Source organism: Protopterus annectens, chromosome 9.part0 (assembly GCF_019279795.1).
Source record: "Protopterus annectens isolate FY-2018-M chromosome 9.part0, PAN1.0, whole genome shotgun sequence".
Taxonomy (NCBI): Eukaryota; Metazoa; Chordata; order Ceratodontiformes; family Protopteridae; genus Protopterus; species Protopterus annectens.
The window spans coordinates 1,765,491,792-1,765,512,946 of record NC_056743.1 but is presented as its reverse complement, the minus strand read 5'-3'; the positions used below and the strand labels follow the sequence as shown (position 1 = coordinate 1,765,512,946).

At 43.7% G+C, this 21,155-nt stretch overlaps 1 protein-coding gene across 1 annotated transcript in view; it reads left to right on the top strand.

Annotated features, from left to right (window-relative positions):
* The window catches only part of ODAD3 (outer dynein arm docking complex subunit 3), a 606,433-nt gene that overhangs the window by 140,025 nt on the left and 445,253 nt on the right, over positions 1 to 21,155 (top strand). The gene's annotated exons all lie outside the window — the stretch shown is intronic.

The window sequence follows — 21,155 nt, the reverse complement described above, 5'->3', positions numbered from 1 at the left end:
GCTGGGCAACAGCAAGCTTATCCTGGAATGGTAGAGAGGAAGGCATAGGCCAACTAGGTGACCGTCTAGCAGGGATACTTTTCAACTACTTATTTGTTTAATTTTTTATAGCAAAGAAATGGTTTCTTTAAAATGTGTTGAATGAAGACAGGAAAAACTGAAGAGAAAGAGAAACTAAACATGAACCAACATACAGATAAATACAGATAACTTCCACACTGTAAAGTAAAAAAAACGGCAAGACACAGTCCACAGCCCCAGTACAAAAACTTTAATGATGAAGTGCTTTTGTCTTAAACATCATCAGAATCAAATTAACACTAAACTGTTCCAGTTTAAATACCCACCCCAATTGCTCACATGACCATAGCCAATCAGTTAAAAAACTTAATTAGTTTAAATAATTTCATTAAAACTGCATTAAAATACAACTCCTAACATTAAAAATTAAAAAAAATAATATATGTGAACATAAAAATAATTTTAAACTACGATGTTGAAAATTCAAACTTTTAAACTATTTTAAACAATGTACAATTTTAATCTCAACACACTACTAATAGAAACACTATCATTTAGACCAGGGGTGACTGTGGCATTTAACCTAAGCTGCCAATGCAATTCCTTTTCTTGCATTAGGTCAGTCCATGCTCCTCCCCTAGGGTCTTTCACTATATGTTCCACTACAAAAAACAAGAAATGATGTTCAGGATGACAACCCAAATGTTTTGCTAGAGCATTACCAGTGCTCTTTTTCTTGATATCAGATACATGCTTGTAAATTCTTTCCTTAAATTTCCTCTGGGTTTTTCCCACATAAAAACTGCTGCATTTCTGACAGACAGCCACATATACCACTCCTTGGGTGTTACAGGTACAATGGGATCTAGATTTAATTGTCATTCAATTGACAACTATTTGCTCCCCCATCACACATTGCAAAAACCACATCTGAACGTGCCTGGTCTTTTCCTGCAATACTGTGTCCATCATGGACTGAACCTTGTTCCAAATATTTTTTTAAGGTTCATCCTCTTTTGTAAACAATTAACGGATTACTTCCAATTTTGTTAATTACATCACTGAAACAACAGAATATTGTTCAGTTCTTCATTAAAATTTCTCTGATGTGAACATCTTCTGGACAATTTACTGTGATGAATGCTAAGTTATGCTCAACTAGGTGGGGTTGTTTTTCACCCACCATCTCTACCACAGATCTATATGGTGAATTTAGGAGTGGTATAATATCCCTGTTCACTCTTTTTTCAATCACTTCGCCTCTGAAAAAAAGAGGCTAACCCTTTTGGATAACCCCTTGCAAGCAACATTAGCTCCAATTTGTTACACTCATTAAGAAAATTATCATAGTCAGAGACCATTCTGGCTAAACAAATATATTGGCCTCTTATCAAGCCTCTTTTGGGCTGGCAACTCAGCACGTAAAAATATACTGCCAATCATTAGTGGACCAGAGTTCCGCTGTGTCGACCCCTAACCGGGAAAAGCCGAAAGACCCAACAACAACATCAAGCTTCTTTTTTGGTGCATAGGGTGGCTGCTCTTGAAATGCAACAAACTGTTACAGTAAGTGGGTTTTCTATAAATAGAACTAACCAACTTTTTTCCATAGTAATCCTTGGAAAGCCAAACATCTAAATAGTTAATACAGTTCAAGTTGTATGAATACGTGAACCTAAAAAAAGAAATTGTGTTATTCAAATATTCAGTAAAGGCACTGATACCACTTTCTGGTTGGTCCCACACAATAAATATGTTGTCCAAAAATGGAGGTACATTTTCCATGGTTGAACTGTGAATTTTTTAAAAACATATTGTCTCTCCCATTGTTTAACTGTTGCCGGCTACACACTCAAGTGTGATAGCCATTTATGTGCATTTAAAGTGTTTTTTTGATTGTATCTTCTTTATTTTCTGAATAAAAATCATATACTTCTTTTCCCACTTTTCTAAGCTAGTGTAGTCCAGTTTTCAGGTTAGTGCTGAATTCAGGGCTGTGTTACAAGGTTCTGTGTTTGCCCATACCTTACTTGGATAGAAGGAAGTTTCTCTGTTCACTGTGAGAGAGGGAGCTTTGAGCAGCCTATCTGTCCCTGGAGGAGTGGTTTCAGCCCAGAAATTAGTAGTTTATTGGCCATTTTGGGCTAATTTCTAGAAGTGGTTTCAGCCCAGAAATTAGTAATTTATTGGCCATTTTGGGCTAATTTCTCTCTCTTTCATTTCCCTGCTATAAAAGCCGCATTTGCGCTGTTTTGCGTGCCAGGCAGTGCTGGTTAGCTAGGGTATAAGTATTCCCGGCTCCACAAAGTGTACTTTTCAATTTTTCCCTTAGAACTAGACAAACTTTCAACTTAAGCACTCAAACCATTCACTTCTCATACCAGCACTTGCTCAAAACTCATAGCAAGCACTAATAAACCATAGCACTAGACCTCCCTATACTGTAGAGAAGGACAAGGGTCTCTATTCGACCTTACAGTAAAACAGTTCACTGTACCTATCTAGGCATGTCCAAAGGGCAGTTTCAGGTGTACTTTCCGGTCCAACTGGTGAATCTGGGTATTTTGAGGCAATGTTACAATTGCCTCATGTACACAGACAACCCTCTCCTCCTTCCATCAAACACTAATACATGCGAGAGATGCAATTATACAGCCAAACTGGAGGCTAAGTTCTCTCAACCCAAGACTGGACTAGGCAGTCAAGAGGAGAAGGGAATTACTTGCATCACAACACCAGTCTCACATAGACCTATGAAACCAGCACTGGCAAAAAACACACATAAATACATGAAAACATACTCAGAGGCTCTAAATAAAAATCTACAAAAGCAACAGAGACATCCAAAGCAGACATCCAAGCAACCTCCACCCCTCAACACAAACCATGAAACACATACTTCACAAAAGCAGTGTGCCACACAATCACAGCCCTTAAGGCAAAATAACATACCAGTAATAGGTGACTGTATAGTCAGGCACACTGACGTCTCACTCACTAGGCTGAACAAGGAGAAGGTTACTGTTAGCTGCCTGTCGGGTGCCAGGATCCGCCACATAACACAAGCCCTCAGGTCACTCCAGAACAAGTGCAAATATGATTCTGTCATTGTCCATGTTGGTGTGAATGACCTGAGCCATACCTCCCTGGACTACATGAAAAGAGACATGGAGGATCTCTCTGGTCACGTAGCCCAGGCTGGTTTGACCCTGAGTAGCATCCTGCCCTCACCAAGAGTGATATCATGGTATAGAGAAAAAAATTATCAATTTCAACAATTGGCTAAGCTTCAAAGGGGATCCAGTGTCTGTCAGCCTGGGATGATATGCTCGTCAAGCCACGCTACTTTGCTAGAGATGGCTTGCACCTCTCACCCTTAGGCTTTCAAATACTGGCCAAGGCTCTTGCCACCCCCATAGTGCCTTTTTTAGGCAAAGCTCAAAAGACAAACCCACCACTGTAAAAAGCACACATAACAAAAAATGAGGGTAATGCTACTCAATGCCAAAAGTCTAAAACTCAGAATGCATGCACTTGAGGCACTCCTCAGTATGGAGAAAATCGATATATGTGCAGTAACAGAAACTTGGTTTAAGGCTCCAGAGAGCACCCCAGCACTACCAGGCTACAACTCATACCATACATTTCGGCCAGAAAACTCAGACCGAAATACAAAAGACGGGGGAGTATCCATATTCATCAAGGATACCCACACCTCCAGGCTAGTGGCACAGCATGATGCTTCAGAGATCATCCACGTGCAACTAACAATGGGCAAAACTGCTATTCAAATTATAGCTTGCTACAGATCACCCACCATGTCCCAGGACCCCCTCTCCGCATTCCTGGAAACACTGGGAAACATAAAGGTCCTACCAAACACCCTGATATTGGGTGATTTCTATTACCCAAGCATTAACTGGGAGAACTACTCAAGTACAAATTCCCTTGCCCAACATTTCCTAGAATTTATAAACTCAAATGCCCTGGATCAACTGGTCAACACCTCCACCAGAGGTGACAACATATTGGACCTGGTCATTACCAACATGGGTGACCGGTGTTCCACACCAGAGGTCAACCCCTCGCTGGTTAGGTCTGACCATAAACTAATCACTCTGGATATCCACATTCCGCCACCACCCCCGGTCAAAGAAACCACTGTGAAAAACTTTTCAAAAGCAAACTTCATGTTACTTAAGACTGAGGTGGGAAGTTTCAAAGCACCCATGCTAAAAGATAACGCTGTCCAAGCTGCAAAATCCTTTACTAATGCACTCTACGGGCACCTACAAGAATGCATGGATCATGCTATCCCAAACAAAACCAAGGCTCACTGCGCCAAGAAAAGGAAACCAGTCTAGTGGACCCCTGCCATAAACAAGCTATACAATAGAAGGAGGAAACTAGTACAGAAAAGAGTAAAATCCCAAGCAGGGAATGCATCCCTGATCAGTATCAGCAAGAAACTACTTACCCTCATAAAATCACCCAAGGCAAGCTTCGAAAGAAAAATTGCCTTGGACTCCAAAGATAACCACAAGGCATTCTTTAGCTATGTCAAGAATCTAAGTGGCAATTCTCAGATCTACTCGGAGTTGGTGGAGAATGGCACAAAATACACTGAACCGAACGATATAGCCAACATCCTGGCAGACAGGTTCAGTGCAAACTTCACCCCCCTCTTACCCCCAAAAGGTCCCATAACTATACCAGAAGAAAGTAGTGCCCCTGAAATAACAGACACTCAGGTTAAAACAGCCCTCTCCAAAGCCAAAAACACAGCATCAATGGGGCCGGACGATGTCCCAGGCTGCGTCCTACATGAGCTCAAAGATGAACTAACCCCTCACCTAAACACACTGTTTAAACTCAGCCTCTCCACATGCTACATGCCCACAGAGTGACACACAGCAACGGTTATTCCACTCCACAAAGATGGAGCCACAACTGACCCCAGGAACTATCGCCCTATAAGCCTGACTAGCTTGGTCTGCAAAGCTATGGAGTGCATCATCATGGATCTCATTAACAGAGACATTGGAAACCTCCAAACACTGGACCCTACAGGTTCGGCTTTGTTAAAAGCAGATCATGCCTCCTAAACCTGGTGGACTTCTTTGAGACAGTTACCAAGGCTATAGACCAGGGAAAGGTGGCCTTCAACACCATTCTCCACTCAGGTATTATAGATAAGCTCACCAGACTGAACATAAACCCCTATGTCATGAGATGGGTTGCCAACTGACTCACGGACAGAACCCACATTGTAAGAGCTGCGGGAGCTAGGTCTGACTCTGAACCGGTTACAAGTGGCATTTCCCAGGGTTCAGTCCTAGGACCTCTCCTGTTCGGAATATACTTCTCAGAGGTACAGGCAAGCACAGGAGGTCTATGGCTGACCAAGTTCACAGACGACTGCAAACTAGGGGCTATAATTGACTCTTTGGCTGACACAGACATCCTCCAAAAGGGTCTCACTGAGACAGATACCTGGTGTCAAAACCATGGCCCCAAGCTAAATGCCAAAAAGTGCATAGTCATCCCCTTTGGCAAAAACAAAGTACCCACAAACTACCACATAGGTGGTAGCCCCCTAAATACGGAAGACATAATAAGGGATCTGGGGACCCAAGTAGATAGTAACCTCTCCTTTGATAATCACATTGCCAAAGTGGTTAGAAAATCCTTCTATGTGGCCCACCTAATCACAAAAGGGTTTGCATCCAGATCGAAAGAGGTCATTGGGCCCCTCTATGCATCACTCATCAGACCCATCATAGAGCACAATGCCCCATTTGGGATGTACCTTACAAGACACCTGCAACAACTGGAAAGACCACAGAAGTACCTCATCAAAAGGATCACTGGCCTCAAGCAGATGCCCTATGCAGTTCGACTGAAGAAATTCCAGCTGTACTCGGTTGCATACCACCTACTCAGAGGTGATCTTTGTCTGACATACAAGGCCATGTCCAACCCAGAATTGATGGACATGCTCCACCTAAAGAAAACCATATCCCCTCGAGCCACACACTCCAGGGATCTAAACCTTACCACAACAATAAATAGGACATGCTAGGGGGATAGATTCCTGTCCCAGAGACTTCCCATGCTCTGGAACAAGACTCCAGTCTACATTAGGCAGAGCTCCTCGCTAACCCTCTTCAAGAGAAACCTTGACGAGTGGATGGGAAACAGAAAGTTTACCCCAGGGATCACTTCAATGGCTGTGCTGGACAGAGGCACAGGGAACTAATCTAAGGGGGTGGCGAAAGCCAACACATTCTGGCTAGGCTTATAAATGCCTTCGGGAGGATAGCCTAGTACCTACCTATGAACCTATATTGGCAAATATGGAGGCACAGGCTGCCCCTATTGCAACCCCCTTCGTCTGTTGGAAATATTGATCCTCCAAATACACATAGATGTTTTTAGGACCATCTCCATACAAGAAACTAAAACATTATCGTTGTTGTTCAGACCAGAAAACTCACATAAAAAGTCATGAAACTATTCATGGGGAATCACATGAAATAAATCAACAGCATCTACTGTAAGAAACATATAGTCTTTAGAAAAACTTAAATTCTTGATTTTTTAAAAAAAATCCCAGGTGGTCAAATGTATAAACAGTCTTTAATTTCAAATCAACATATTGATGGTTGGGGGTGGGTTGTTGATCTAGTGTCATTAACAATTGGCCTCACTGGAGGATCAATGGTGTTTTTGTCTATTTTCAGAATACCGAATATACTAGGCACCACAGGAAATGGAACATGAAGATAATAGTAAACTTCTGGCCTTATCTCGCCCTGGTGCACCATATCTTGCAACAGCATATCCATCCTCCTATGAGCCAAGTGAATAAAATTGAGAGATGTCTCCTCATATAATTCACAATTTGAAACATAGTAATGCATTCTTTGAGGATAGTTGTTTTTACTCAATACAACAACCCCTCCCCCCCTTGTCAGGTTTCGTAACCCTTAACTCTTTATTTTTGGAGAATTCTGCTAACCAACGATACTCATAGTCATATTATGGTTGACTTTGGGTTTTAACAAATCGAGCCTTCAAAAGTCAAATTCCACCATTTTTTCAAATGACAATAAGGGCAATGCCAACAGAGGGTCAAAGACACTCTTCTGAACACATATTCTCCTGTTGGCTTCTTTCTGTCCATCAAAAATGAAATGAAAATTCAACTTTCTTAAATATAGCTTTAGGTCAATTAAGAGGCAGTCCATTTTAAAACTTGTCGAGGGAACAAACATGCTCCCTCTACTCAGTAAATCCGCATGTTGAGAAGTACAGATAAAATCACTAAAATTGTACAATAAAAAGTCACCTACACTGTTCCTTATCAACTCCAGCCCTTCTTTTACAATTGTCTCATTTTGATGGTAAGGCATAGCAAAATCCAAAGGAGCTAAAGCCGCTTTGCCTTCTAGTTCTGCCGATATCTCTGGTTCCTCCTGTTCTAGCCATTCCATCCTTCCCTGAATACCGGGGTTGGATCCCTCTGACGTGCTTGCTGATTCATAATCTGCTTGGATCTCCACAAAGAGGTATCTCCTAAAGGGCAGGCATGAAAATCATCTTACTCCTCCTCCTCCCCATCTGTATACCTCTCCTCATTACTTCCTTGTACTATGGGTTGCTTAGTATTGGTAGAATTTGGTTTAGGGTAGGCACACCTGGTGTACTCAACACAGTCGCTTTCAAACTTTTTTTCTTTTCTGTTTTTAAGGGACAAGATGTCTTTATCCACTCTTTGAAAAATACTCACGTACTCAAGAGTGTTTCTGGGAGAATAACAAGTCCTGTTTAATATGTGAGTCTAGTTTTGTAGCTTCAGCCATGAGAGTATCACTTTCTCTTTGATTATGTCTCACATAATACTCTAACATCTCACAGCCACAATGGTCAAAAAGGTTCACAAGTTCATGGTATAACTGGGAATCTACGGTTATGCTGTTGGGAAATTTCCCATAATGGAGACCCTTGGGAATCCTTTTCACTTTTAAACATTCATGGAGATAAGAATTCTGCATCTGTAGTTTATGGCATTTTAGCACCACCTTTTCGAAATTGGCCAGGGATTGTTTTAAAGTAAACGTATCATCCACCACACTGTTCCCAAAAGACCAGGTACAGTTAAAGCATTCTGATAGTTTGTTCCTTACTGTACCTGTTATCAAAGTTGTTACTGTTGCTGACAGCAAGGTCTTTTTGTCCAGCAGTCAAAAGACAAGATGGGGTCTGCACAAACTCACAATCTTTGATACAGTCATGGTCATAATTATGCTGAATAGAACTGACCTTATTGTTTAGCTCTTGAATTAACTATGTTAGGAAGCCAACACTCACTGCAATAGTGTTCAAATCATTGTTGTTTTGACCTGAACAATGAAAAGCCGCTTCTGGACCAGTAGACATGATACAAAAGCCAAGAACCAAACACGAACCAAAATACAGATAACTTCCACACTGTAAAGTCTAAAAAACGGCAAGACACAGCTCACAGCCACAGTACAAAAACTTTAAGATGAAAGAATTTAATCATTAAAGTTTTTGTACTGTGGCTGTGGACTGTGTCTTGCCATTTTTGGACTTTACAGTGAAAAAGAGAAACTGAGGAAAAATGAAGAAAAAAAGTAATCTGGATGGTGTAGGTAGACCAGGATAGGGGCAAGAGGTGGTGTGGGGGGCATTAAGGAGCCCTTTTGCCTAGGGGGACCATTGACCAAAGGTCAGACTTGGAGGGAGGAGCAAGCAGCTTAATGAGTTTTGCTGAATAATCATGTGCAACTTCCTTCTATCTTGATGACCCTCAACTCATGCAGGAAATAAATGTGTAAGGGGATAATGGAATTAGTTTGGCAGGCAGCCTAAGTGTATGGCTCAGAAATTTGAAGACCACTTCTGTAGAGATCAATAAAGTGGGGCCAGGTATTCAAACTGGTTATTTGAACGAATAAAAGTCAACATTTTTTGTAGGTGGGAAATCCCCATGCACTCCTAAAATTTTTTATTTGAATTCTGGGTTGCTGCATTGGAGTGAGGATTCCATTTTTAGTTTGAATTCTTAGCTGTACCAGCTGTATTAGCCTTTGTGAAAACAGTTTTAGTCAAATTGCATCTGTACACATGTACAGCCCCCCATATATCTATATCTAATACATATCTCTATAGCTATATCTACATATCTCTCTCTCTCTATATATATATATATATATATATATATATATATATATATACACACACACACACACACACACAGTCTACTTCAAAATATTGAAAGACCGCTTACTCGAATCCCAAGTTATCGAGATGACAGTATCGAAACCACATATCTGTGAAAATGTAAACCAACGAAAATGTTCACTGGGAAAGGAACCAGTTGGCCACCAGGACAAAATTCACACAACAAAGTGTGTTTGCCCCCCACACTCCATCTAAGTAAATGTACTAGCTCTGAGATCGCACTATAGTGAGGAAAAGGGCAAATACCTCCATGGTGGCAAAATAGCTCCTTTCCAGGGCATCATTTTCGATGATGTAACTGTTCAATTAAGTGAAGTTTCTGTTTTCATCTTGATGAAATGGGATTCAACTATGTGGGACTTCAATATTTCGAAGTAGACCCATATATACATACATATGCATATACGGGTCCCCATGACTTGGTCGACTTTTCATTTGGTCGACTGTTTATTTGGTCGACAGTTCATTTCATCGACAAGCATTTGCCCCCTACCCCAATGTTGTGCGACCCTGGAGTTGATATATATAGTTAGGGGGGGTGTGGGGGGCGAAGCCCCCCACCTAAAATGCTTGTCGATGAAATGCACTGTCGACCAAATAAACAGTCGACCAAATGAAAAGTCGACCAAGTCATTGGGACCCGCATATACATATATACATACTTATGTATATACAATGTTTACACATTCACATACCTTTTATATATGCATACACGTGTATATATATATATATATATATATATATATATATATATATATAAAATGTGTGTGTGTGTGTGTGTGTGTAATATACATTTGTGTGAGATGTGTGCATTCATATGTGTGTGTAGGTGAATGAATGTGCATGTGTGTGTGTGTGTGTGTGTGTGTGTGTATATATATATATATATATATATATATATATATATATATATATATATATATATATATACACACACACACACACACACACACACACACACATGTATTTATTTATTTATATAGCTACATAAAAAATCCTTGAATATCTAATCTGTATCTTTTTTTGTCTACTGCTCTTTGGCAAAAGATATAAGCATTGAAATAGCATTTTAGTGATCTTAGTTTTATTTAATAGCACTTCCTTGAATCATTGAATCTAGTAGTAACTTTCATATGTAAAATTAATTTATGTTTCAATAACATGTGAAAACAAGCAATGTTAAGTTGTCAAACTCGCCTTCATTCTTGCTGGATGGGTTCAGAGCCGATCCTCGGCTCCGACTCGGCACTTGCTAAGCTCGAGTGCTAATTTTACCAGCTCGAGGCAACCCTATATCCCATGATGCAAGGCGTGACTACCCCAGATCTCGTTTGCCGCTTCGCGAAGAGGTCTCCTTTTACCAGCTCAGGTAAAATTTTTAGTATTTGATACTAAAGTTCAGTCAAAAATATTTCCATTTTTTCCTGATTTCCTTCTTAAGAGTTAGTGTTAACTGATATCTAACTATCTTGCCCTATATTCCCTTTCTCCTTTATATAGGGATAGTTTTTCCTCCCTTCAGGCCTTAAGCCTCCCTTCCATTAATTTTCTGTCAGAAAGTGTGTGTGTGTGTTTTTCAGTTTTCCCTATTTTTCATTAGTTAACTGTGTGACTGGTGTGTGTCTGTGTGTTTTTGTGTTTGGCATACCATGTCAAAAGAAGTGAAGGTCTCAGGCTTCAAGAAGTGTGACTCGTGCTGTCAGAAAATGTCTCTGACAGACGGTCACACTTTTTGTGTGTACTGCCTGGGGCCTTTACACCTGCAGGACTCCTGTGCTATTTGTCACTCCTTCAGCCAGAGAGTCCTGCAGGAACATAGAAACAAGCTAATTCTACGTGGCTTGTTGAAGCCAGAGGGTTCCCCGACCAAGACTGAGTCGGCAAAGCCCTGTAAGCCACCTAAAGCCCAGGCTGTAGTTCCTAAGCCTTCGGCGGTGGCTCCGAATTCTTCGGAGTCGAGATCGGCTCCGGCTGGAGCCGATCTTTCTACCTCTGAGGTGGTGGTATCGGCACCGCCTGGCTCCGATACACTTGCACCTATGTCAATGTCGGCTCCGGCCAGAGCCGACGTCTCCTTGACCAGGACTGGTGCCGATAAGCTGTCGGCTCCATCTGGAACTGAAGGGTCTTCGGCTCCGATGGCTCTTTCCAAGAAGAGATCTTGGTCCCCTTCCCTGGAGTCGATTCGCTCGGCTCCAGGATCTCCTCTACTTTTGGAGCGGAGCCATCGTAGCCGATCTTCAAGGTCTTCCAGGCTGTCAGACCATGACTTAGAGAGGGTGGTAAGTAGACTGCTGAAGTCACAGGCACTGGCCCAAATGCTCCATAGCCCGTCTCAGCAGATGACCGCTATCCCTCATCCCCCTGAAATTCCTCCTCCAACTCTCCTTCAGAGTTCGGAGCCAGAGCTTCTCGGAACGTTGACCGAGGGTGCGCCGGAGCCGATACTTCCCCTGTCGGCTCCGTCGTCTTCGACTCCGATTTCCTCCATGAGACCTTCCTTGGAGGGATCCGGTCGTCGGGTCTCCCTTGTCGGCTCCGAGGGGGCGAGTGGCATCGGACCCTTGTCTGACCCCGCTCTCCCTCTTGGAGCTTCGGCATTGGTGAGCTCGGCACTGACATCGGCCTCGGAGCCTTCTCTTTCAGTGGGACCGGGGATTCCTGTCTCTTCGGAGCGGGAGTCTTCTGGCCTCCCTGGGAGGGGAGCCTTTGAGGTGATGAGGAGTGTTCTAGCCCCGGAGCTGAGTCAACGGTCAATTCCATTAGCTCCTCCCTCTTCGGTGCCTGTTGATGTCTCTTGCCATTCTCTTGCTCCCGGACCCACAGATCCATCGCCCCAGGTTTCCCCATTGGGAAGAACTTCCTCTTCCGAGGTTTCTCCTGATCCTTCCGGAGAACCCCCGCGTAAGAGGATGTGCAAGAGGAAGCACACAGACTCCCCTGAGTCTACGACATCAGATACCGACTTAGATGAGTCGGAGGATTCCCCACGGTCCCCCTCTGAGGATGTCTCCTTTTCAGACATCCTGGAACTCCTTAAGCAGAGGGGGAACTGGCCTTCCATTAACCCCTCCGAGGATGAGTCGGTATACCTGGAGGCTTTTGGATCTCGACCCTCCACCTCCTGGTGTCTCCGCCTTTCGACCCGCTCATGCAAGTGGTGGATCGAAAGGCGTGGGTGGCCCTGGATTCTGTGGAACCAGTCCCCAGGAGGCCTTCTAAATTCATCACGGCCCCCGCAGACAAACAGTTTCTTACCAAGGGTGTCCCTGTTGATGCCATGGTGGTGGCGGCTGCCACCAAGAAGGAACTTGCCGATCCTTCTGTACCTGTCCATCCTCCTAACAAGGACTCTAGGACCATGGATAGGTACGGTAAGCGGATGTTTTCTTCAGCGACCTTTGCTATGTGCTCGCTGAATTATCTCTGTCACTTTACCCGGCTTCAGAGAGACATTCTCAAGGAACAAGGTGAGGTAGTTCAGGATCCGTCAGCTGCTGGGGCTCAAGAAAAGATTGCCTCACAGCTCGGCATCTTAAATTCTATAACTAACTCCTCCATGCGGCTCATTTCTTATGCAGCCGATGGGGCGAGTAGAGCCGCAGGCACAGGAGTGGCACTTAGGCGTCAGTCTTGGATGCGGCTTTGTAATTTCACGGATCCCTTTAAGGCGTCCTTCACTAATACTCCCTTCGATGGTTCGGCTTTGTTCGGGCCTCAGGTGATGGACACATTGACCAGGTGTGAGCAAGATGGCAAGACTCTTTCTGCCATAGGAGTCCATTTCTCCACCCCTTCAAGACCCTATCCCAAAGGTTAGAAGGGGGGGAAAATGTGGTTTCGTAAATCTCAAGGAGTCACGCCGGATGCACGTGGTCAGTTTACCCCCAGAGGCAGAGGGGGTAATAACAATAGACGCCGCCCTAGGGGCAGAGGGGTTCCGCAGAATCAGGGTAGCAGGGAGCCTCTCTCTGATAAACCCTTCCAGCATCCCTGAGGTGTTGCCCGACTGTCCACCCTTGGAGGAAGTCGGGGGAAGATTGTCGCTGTACCCAACAGCCTGGTGTTCCCTTTCTCAAGACAAATGGGTACAGTCGATCATATCCGAGGGTTACAATATCCCTTTCGAGAGATATCCCGTTCCTCATCAATCCCTTCCAGACGTTTCACCCAGTCTAAGGGAATTGGCAAAGCTGGATGTATCAAAGCTCCTAGCAAAAAGAGCCATCCAACTAGTGCCAGCAGACCAAGTAGGATCCGGAATCTACTCAAGATTCTTTTTGGTCCCCAAAAAGACGGGAGATTGGAGACCAATTTTAGACCTCAGCAAACTAAACAAGTTTGTCAAGAAGGCAAGGTTCCGGATGGTCACGCTTCAGTCCATTCTACCCTTTTTGGGCAAGGACAACTGGATGTGCTCAATAGACCTTCAGGATGCGTACTATCACATAAAAATTCACAGGTGCTCCATAAGGTTTCTCCGCTTTCGGCTGGGGACCAGTCATTTTCAATTCAGAGCCCTGCCCTTTGGCCTCACTACAGCCCCCAGAGTGTTTACCAAATGCATGGCAGTGGTTACGGCTCACCTGAGACGTCAAGGATTCCAGGTGTTTCCATATCTAGATGACTGGCTCCTCTCTGCCACCACCAGGCATCAACTTATCAAGGCCAGGGACTACACTCTTCACATCTGCAACCAGTTAGGGATCTCTATAAACTCCGAAAAATCTTCATTGTCTCCTTGCCAATCTATTACCTTTATAGGCGCAGAATTAGACACTGTCAGGATGTCAGCAAGACTCACAAACCAAAGAATTCTGGACATCGAAATGTATGTTCGGATCATACTACTTAGCAGAAAGATCAGGGCCAGATTTATCCTGATGGTGCTAGGTCTTATTGCTGCGGCCATCATACTCCTTCTTTTAGCTCGCTTCCACATGCGTCTTCTGCAGTGGATGTTGTTCACCCAGTGGTCATTCCAGCAGCTTCCCATGCGCCACGAGATCTTCGTGACGCAGTCTTGCAAGAGTCACCTAACCTGGTGGATATCTTCTCCACAACTCCATCAGGGCCGACTGTTTGTTCCCCCAGTTCCGGTTGCCACAGTCACTTCGGATGCCTCTCTGATCGGGTGGGGGGGGCATTATCAGGGCAGGATGGTCCACAGGACTTGGCAACCCATAGAATACCATCTGCACATAAATGTCCTAGAGATGAGAGCGGTGCTTTTAATGTTGCAAGCCCTCAGCGACTTTCTTCCTTTAGGGACTATTGCAGTTCAGACGGACAACATGTCCATAGTCTGGTATATCAACAAACAGGGCGGGACCAAGTCCTATCCACTGTGTCAAGAAGCTCTCAGACTTTGGCAATGGGCAATCTCCTCTCATCGGTTTCTGATAGCAATGCATATCCCCGGGAAATCCAACCTGTTAGCGGACAGACTGAGCAGAGCTATTCTCATGCCACACGAGTGGTCTCTCAAACAATCAGTAGTGGACGGGATTTTTCAGAAGTGGGGCTTCCCTTGCTGCGACCTTTTTGCTACACCCCAAAACAGCAAATGCCCAGACTTCTTCTCCCTCTTTCCACTTCCAGGCCATCCCCCCAGAGACGCTCTAACCCAGGTTTGGCCCCGGGGACTTCTTTATGCCTTCCCTCCATTTCCTCTGATACCTCAAGTGATTCAGAAAGCTACCGCCTTGAGAGCCAAATTGATTCTCATTGCCCCTTACTGGCCTCGACAAATTTGGTTTCCGTCCCTTCATCGTCATCTCTTGGTTCAGCCTTGGCATCTGGATCCAATTCCAGAACTTCTGACCCACCAGTCGGGTCATCTGCACCAGGCCATTCATTCTCTCAACCTCACTGCTTGGTTGCTCCACTTCCTTCCTTAGCCAGGCTTCCTATGATTTCTAATCCCGTGCGAGATATCATAGTAGCTTCTCTAAAGTCCTCTACCAGAAGGATTTATGCTAGTAAATGGCGGCGTTTTTCCTTCTGGGCAAAGTCTAGGGACATAGATCCCTTTACAGCTCCAATACAGTCAGTCTTGGACTTCCTAGCTGAGATTTTTCAGTCAGGTTCTTCTTCCTCGAAAGTTAAGGTTCAGCTGGCAGCAATCTCAAATTTTCATGTTGGCTTAGCGGATCAAAACATAATGTCTCACAAGCTTTGCAAAGCCTTTCTTAGAGGGATCTTTCTGCTGAAACCTCCAGTCAAAGATCCTCCTCCGGAATGGGACCTGAATTTAATGCTGGCATCCTTGATTCTGCCCCCCTTTGAACCGGCTGCTACATGCTCATTAAAGTTTCTTTCCTGGAAGACAATTTTTCTGGTTGCTGTTACTTCAGCCAGGAGGATGTCTGAACTTCATGCTCTCTGTGTCCGTCCCCCATACTTGGTTTTCCACAAAGATAGAGTGTCTTTAAGAACTAATCCATCTTTTTTGCCCAAGGTTGCTTCCCAGACGAATATTAACCAATCTATTGAATTGCCAGTTTTTTTCCCTAATTATTCTGACAGAGCAGAACAGAAACTTCATTGTTTGGATGTCCATCGCCAACTCAGATATTACTTAGACAGAACTAAACAATTCAGAAAATCTGATCAACTGTTTCTTTCTTATGCAGAAAACAGAAAAGGTCTTCCGGTCTCCAAGGTGACCTTATCCAGATGGCTGTCTTCTATCATTTCTCATGTTTATCTCCTTAGGGGAAAACAACTGCCCTCGAAACCAAACGCACATTCTACCAGGCGCCTAGCCACTTCCACAGCATTTCAGGATAGACTACCTATTGACACCATTTGTGCGGCAGCAACTTGGTCCACTCCTCACACCTTTGTCTCTCATTACAAATTGGACTTGGCCTCCAGGGACAGGGCTAGGTTTGGTTCCACAGTTCTCAAGAGTCTGTTCCATTGAGCCACCCAGGATAAAGGTGCTAGGGACGCGGTCCCATCCAGCAAGAATGAAGGCGAGTTTGGCAACTTAACATTAAGAAGTTATGTACCTATCATAACGTTCCATGTTAGTTGTCTTCTCTCGCCTTCTTTCTTGCGTCCCTCCCTCTCCTTCCCCTAAGCCAGGACAGACCTTGAAATTGTACTCTTCTCTGGGTACTGTTCATTCTTTCTATGGACTTCCAGTAGGAAGTATCACTAGTCTTTAGTGGTTATTTGCTGTTTTTCTTTCCACATTTAGTCCTCCTTCTTCCTTTCTGGGAAGAAGGTTACTGGCAGGGTTTTTTCATAGCTACCAAACGAGATCTGGGGTAGTCACGCCTTGCATCATGGGATATAGGGTTGCCTCGAGCTGGTAAAATTAGCTCTCGAGCTTAGCAAGTGCCGAGTCAGAGCCGAGGATCGGCTCCGAACCCATCCAGCAAGAAAGAAGGCGAGAGAAGACAACTAACATGGAACGTTATGGTAGGTACATAACTTCTTAAAAACAGTTTATATTATCTGAAATAGACTGAAACATACTGCACAATGTTTATCTTTGAAAATGTATAATTGTATACATTTACATTACACTAAATTTGCTAATTCAGTATATTGTAGATTCAAACTATGGCTGGGACTTATAGACAAGAACATTACTGCTACATGTGCTAAATTTCAAAGATCTCATAGCATGATTCATCTGATAACTGCATTGATATGAGTCAGGACTAACACTAGTAGTCCCTGAAACAGAGACCATAGGAAGTACTATAATCTACATTGTGGGAATGTGGTACAAGGCAGGCGCACTGAAGGAGCTGCTGTATCAAAGTGCAAGTAACTGAAGTGATCGGCATCATAGAAAGTGTGCCTCCTGCATATGCCAGACACTGCATTGACTCATGAGTGTGAAAAAGAGCTTCAACACTGCCATGTGTACAGTAGCAGGCAGGCCAAGGTGGTCCATCTCAGCAAAGTGCCAAGTGAGTTCATCACATAAACAAAAGGGGGAAATAGCAAAAGTAGGAATGGGAGAGTAGCAAGCAGAGGAAACACACAAATGTAGCCAAAAGAAAGAAAGAAGTAGAACAAGGGGAATAAGGATACATTTTATTGGGAACATCTCCCATTTTCATATAAGAGACTAAGGGGAAACTGGAGAAGATAGTGAGAAAGGATTGGGGGGGCAGAGAGAGAAGGTAATGTTGCAGGAACATGCAAACAGACATAAAAGACATGCAGAAATAAAGAACATGGAAATGACACAATAGATGGGGAAAGCAATGGATGGAGACACACTGACAAAGGATGTACACTTGATGAGGAGAACTGGACAACAAATAGGTTATGGAGAGTGACACATAAGGTCGGGAAACACAATATGTGGAGGATCAACAGACACTGGTCATCTTTGTGGCTGATGTCATGTGCAGGCTTGTTTTGGCTGCTAGATGTTCAGAGTGTGATGGTCATATAACTTACCCAGCAGTGCCAGAAGGTGCTCCACAGTTGTGAGGCAGGCAATAAACTTCTGGTGCATATCAGATAACCCCAGCCTATAGACCTGATCCTAGGTAAGCACAGGGGTTATTAATGGCTGCAATCAGAATAGGAGCCTCTATTAACCCCCTTAGTAGTGTTAACAGATGATACTGGTGTGTCCTACAGGTTTCTTTCAGGAGGGTGACCTCCATCCCCTACATGGAAGCAGTGTATGGACACTCTGGGGTTCCATCACTACAGACATCAAGTGGCACAGGCTGTGTTGACTGCTGCTGCTCCACAGCAACTGCTACAGCAGGACCTGCAGCAGGAAGAGAAAACAAAAAGAGAACATATTAGAATGCACAAATGTTACCTTTATTATGAAACTTGTACAGTGCAGTAGTGCATATGGTATATTAAGTGCCATGACAGGTGCTTTTGCCTCCTGTGGCATACTTGCATTCTCTTTCTCTCTGTCTCTCTCTGCTCCTGCCTCACTGTGTAATACAGAGTAGTAAGTACTTTGTACAGTGTTGAACCTGGAAAAATCAAGACAAAAAAAATGCCTACAGTAAATTTTTGGCTCACTTCCTAACCACTGCTTCTTCTATTAAGGTGATCACTGCAGGCTGCTATAGGAATCTGTTTACTGCTCCCAAGAACAGGTGATGCCAGTGGCATCACTGACCATCCTACAAGCTTGTGGCAGGCATCAGCCTTATACAAAAGGTTGTTATAATGACATAAAAGGTGGTCTGGGAAGTCCCTATGGACGAAGAACAGAACAGTTTTGCACTCCCTCAGGCACTACAAAAGAATCCTGCTGCTCTTAGTGCCTGAAGCAGCCATAGTAACTCAGACAGGTCTGCTGGAGGAGCAAGATAGTATACCATGCACACAGACACATGTTTGGGTATTGCATGGTGTATTTCACTGCATTGCAATGACACGCTATTAAATCGTTATGTAGCTCAGACCTTCAGCACCACAAGAGTCACAGATACCATGCACAAGTGTATTGTGCATAGTGTTGGGTGGACAGGGGCAAGTAGGATAGCTCAGTTTATGTTGATAGCTTGCATTATGGCTGAGATATAGAGACAGCCGCAGTCAGTTCCCTCATTAACATAACCACTGCACTGCACATCCATAATTAGTATAATAAAAAGTGGCATCAAAACTCTGTGGGAGACTGTCCTCACATGAGGAACTACAGAATCAGACCATAATGCATTAGTACATTGGATCTTGAAATAAGTGACATATGAATTCTGAGAGAAGACAGGACACCCAATAAAGTTACTTGCATTGCACTGAAAACTCATGAAGGCTGCAGCAAATAGGACATAGAGGAACCGTTTTATGTGGGTGTGTGATCTGACCACAATTGTGTAATACTGGCATATCTCACTATAGGTGGGGAGTCTCACCAATATTAATATGTATTGAGGGCAGGACATGCTTCACAGTGGGTGATGCATGGCAGTGCATGTCTTTGGAGGTAGGCAGTATAAACAGTTTGTTACAGGGATTTACTACATTGGCACAGGATGAGGTGTTATGACAACAAGCTCACAGCTGCAGGGGGAAAGAGGCATACTGTAACAGGGGAAGAGGTATGCGAGCACTGTGTGAGATTGGGAGGCCAGAGTACAGTCATATGGGGCATCCATTGTCAGTCATGCACACAAACCGATCAACATTGTTACCCACAAGTGTACATAAGCTGTCATGGGACAATAGGAGATACATTTACTGGAATAGTTCACTATTCAGGAGACTTAAATGTTACTGCAGGCCCTGTGCAGACATGATACACACATCTGGGCCAAAACTAAAATAGACATGCCTTTTCAGTAGCAGGTATGGCAGGGAGTTGTATAAGATGCTGGTGCTATGGGTATCATAGGATTGTACATCAGGTTTGGAAAAAGAACAACCAGTGTGATATTGCATGCCAGGATCAAGGCATAGAACATTGCCAGGGACATGACTGCCACATCAGATGGAGGAGTGCCTAGTGTCTCTGAGTTGGGAAGGGGAACATACCCTCATAATCACTAGTGGCCTAGATGTGAGAGCTTGTCTGGTAGCATTTGCACAAATGGCGAAAAGGTCACACAGAAGTGGGGATGCACAAGGATAGTTTTAGCCATTATACTGCCATATGGCAAAATGCAGGGAGTGTGAAGCAGGACTGATTTAGCAAGAGACTCCTGCCTAGCTGTCCTGCTGGTACCTCTAATCTGCAACTGCAACAGCCTGCACAACAAGGTATGTAGGTTTTCTCAGCTACTTACATGTATCAGTATGCCTGCAGTGTGTGTGTGCATGGAGGGGATCCATTTTTTTGCCTCTACAGGTATATCATTTTTTTTGCTCCTACTCGTGGAGGTTTCGGCAGAATGGGACAGCACATGCCTGATGTTAGCAGGTCACCTGTGACTGACAGTGATGGTAACACACTCATGGCATAGTCTAATGACTCAGTAGTACTGTTGGCAGTGCTAAGAGTAAAGGCCTCACACACATCAGCCACAAGTGAGGAACCTGATCATAGAAAGGCATAAACCCCAGCCTCACCTGTTTTGTAAATGGAAGCCCCACTCAGGCTACACAAGTTCCCAGCCTGAACAGTATCTGTAAGCCACACTGCATACTCTACAGGGGAGAAGTGTGGTGGTCACCATTGCTGTTATGGCTTTAGGTCTGTCCTGATCTTGATGCTACAGTTGGGATTAATCAGTGCATGTACAGGTCAGTGATGTAGACACAGACAGCTACTACCTGCACCAATATGCAGCTGATAAGTGTGCTGTGTGGACTGAAGAATGACGTACAAAACCTGCTGACCCATCTTCTGTATTAGAATTTTAAAGCAAGGTAATTAATTACAACACAGATAGTACAGACAGAGGAGGAGATGCAATATACCAACAGAAGCAATTAAAAAATGGTTTATTGTAAAGCATTTGCAAATTAAGCAGCTCAGTTATTCTAATTGATCTGCTATTTTATTATCAAATACTAATACATAATCTCAAAGAAACTATTACCTGCTGGTAGAGACCCCTATAGCAGCAACTACTAGCTACGCATTTTTGTTTTAGCACAGAAGTAACTTAGCCTACCATAACCCTGATCTTGAATATCCTACAGTTGCTGATTCATTCTGGTGTTGCACATTTTAAAAATGCATTTTCTCATAGGTTGTTAAAAAAGGAGCAGCCTACATTTTCTGACATCTGGTATGCACTGAATATTTTCTTGTATACTTACTCTGCTAGAGAGAGAGAGAGAGAGAGAGAGAGTACACAGCAGCTTCAGGACTAAGTTTGCTTGTCTAGAGAGAGAGTACACAGCAGCTTCAGGACTAAGTTTGCTTGTTTACTGCAGCTGCATTCTATAATCACTTTCCTTTACTGTGAATC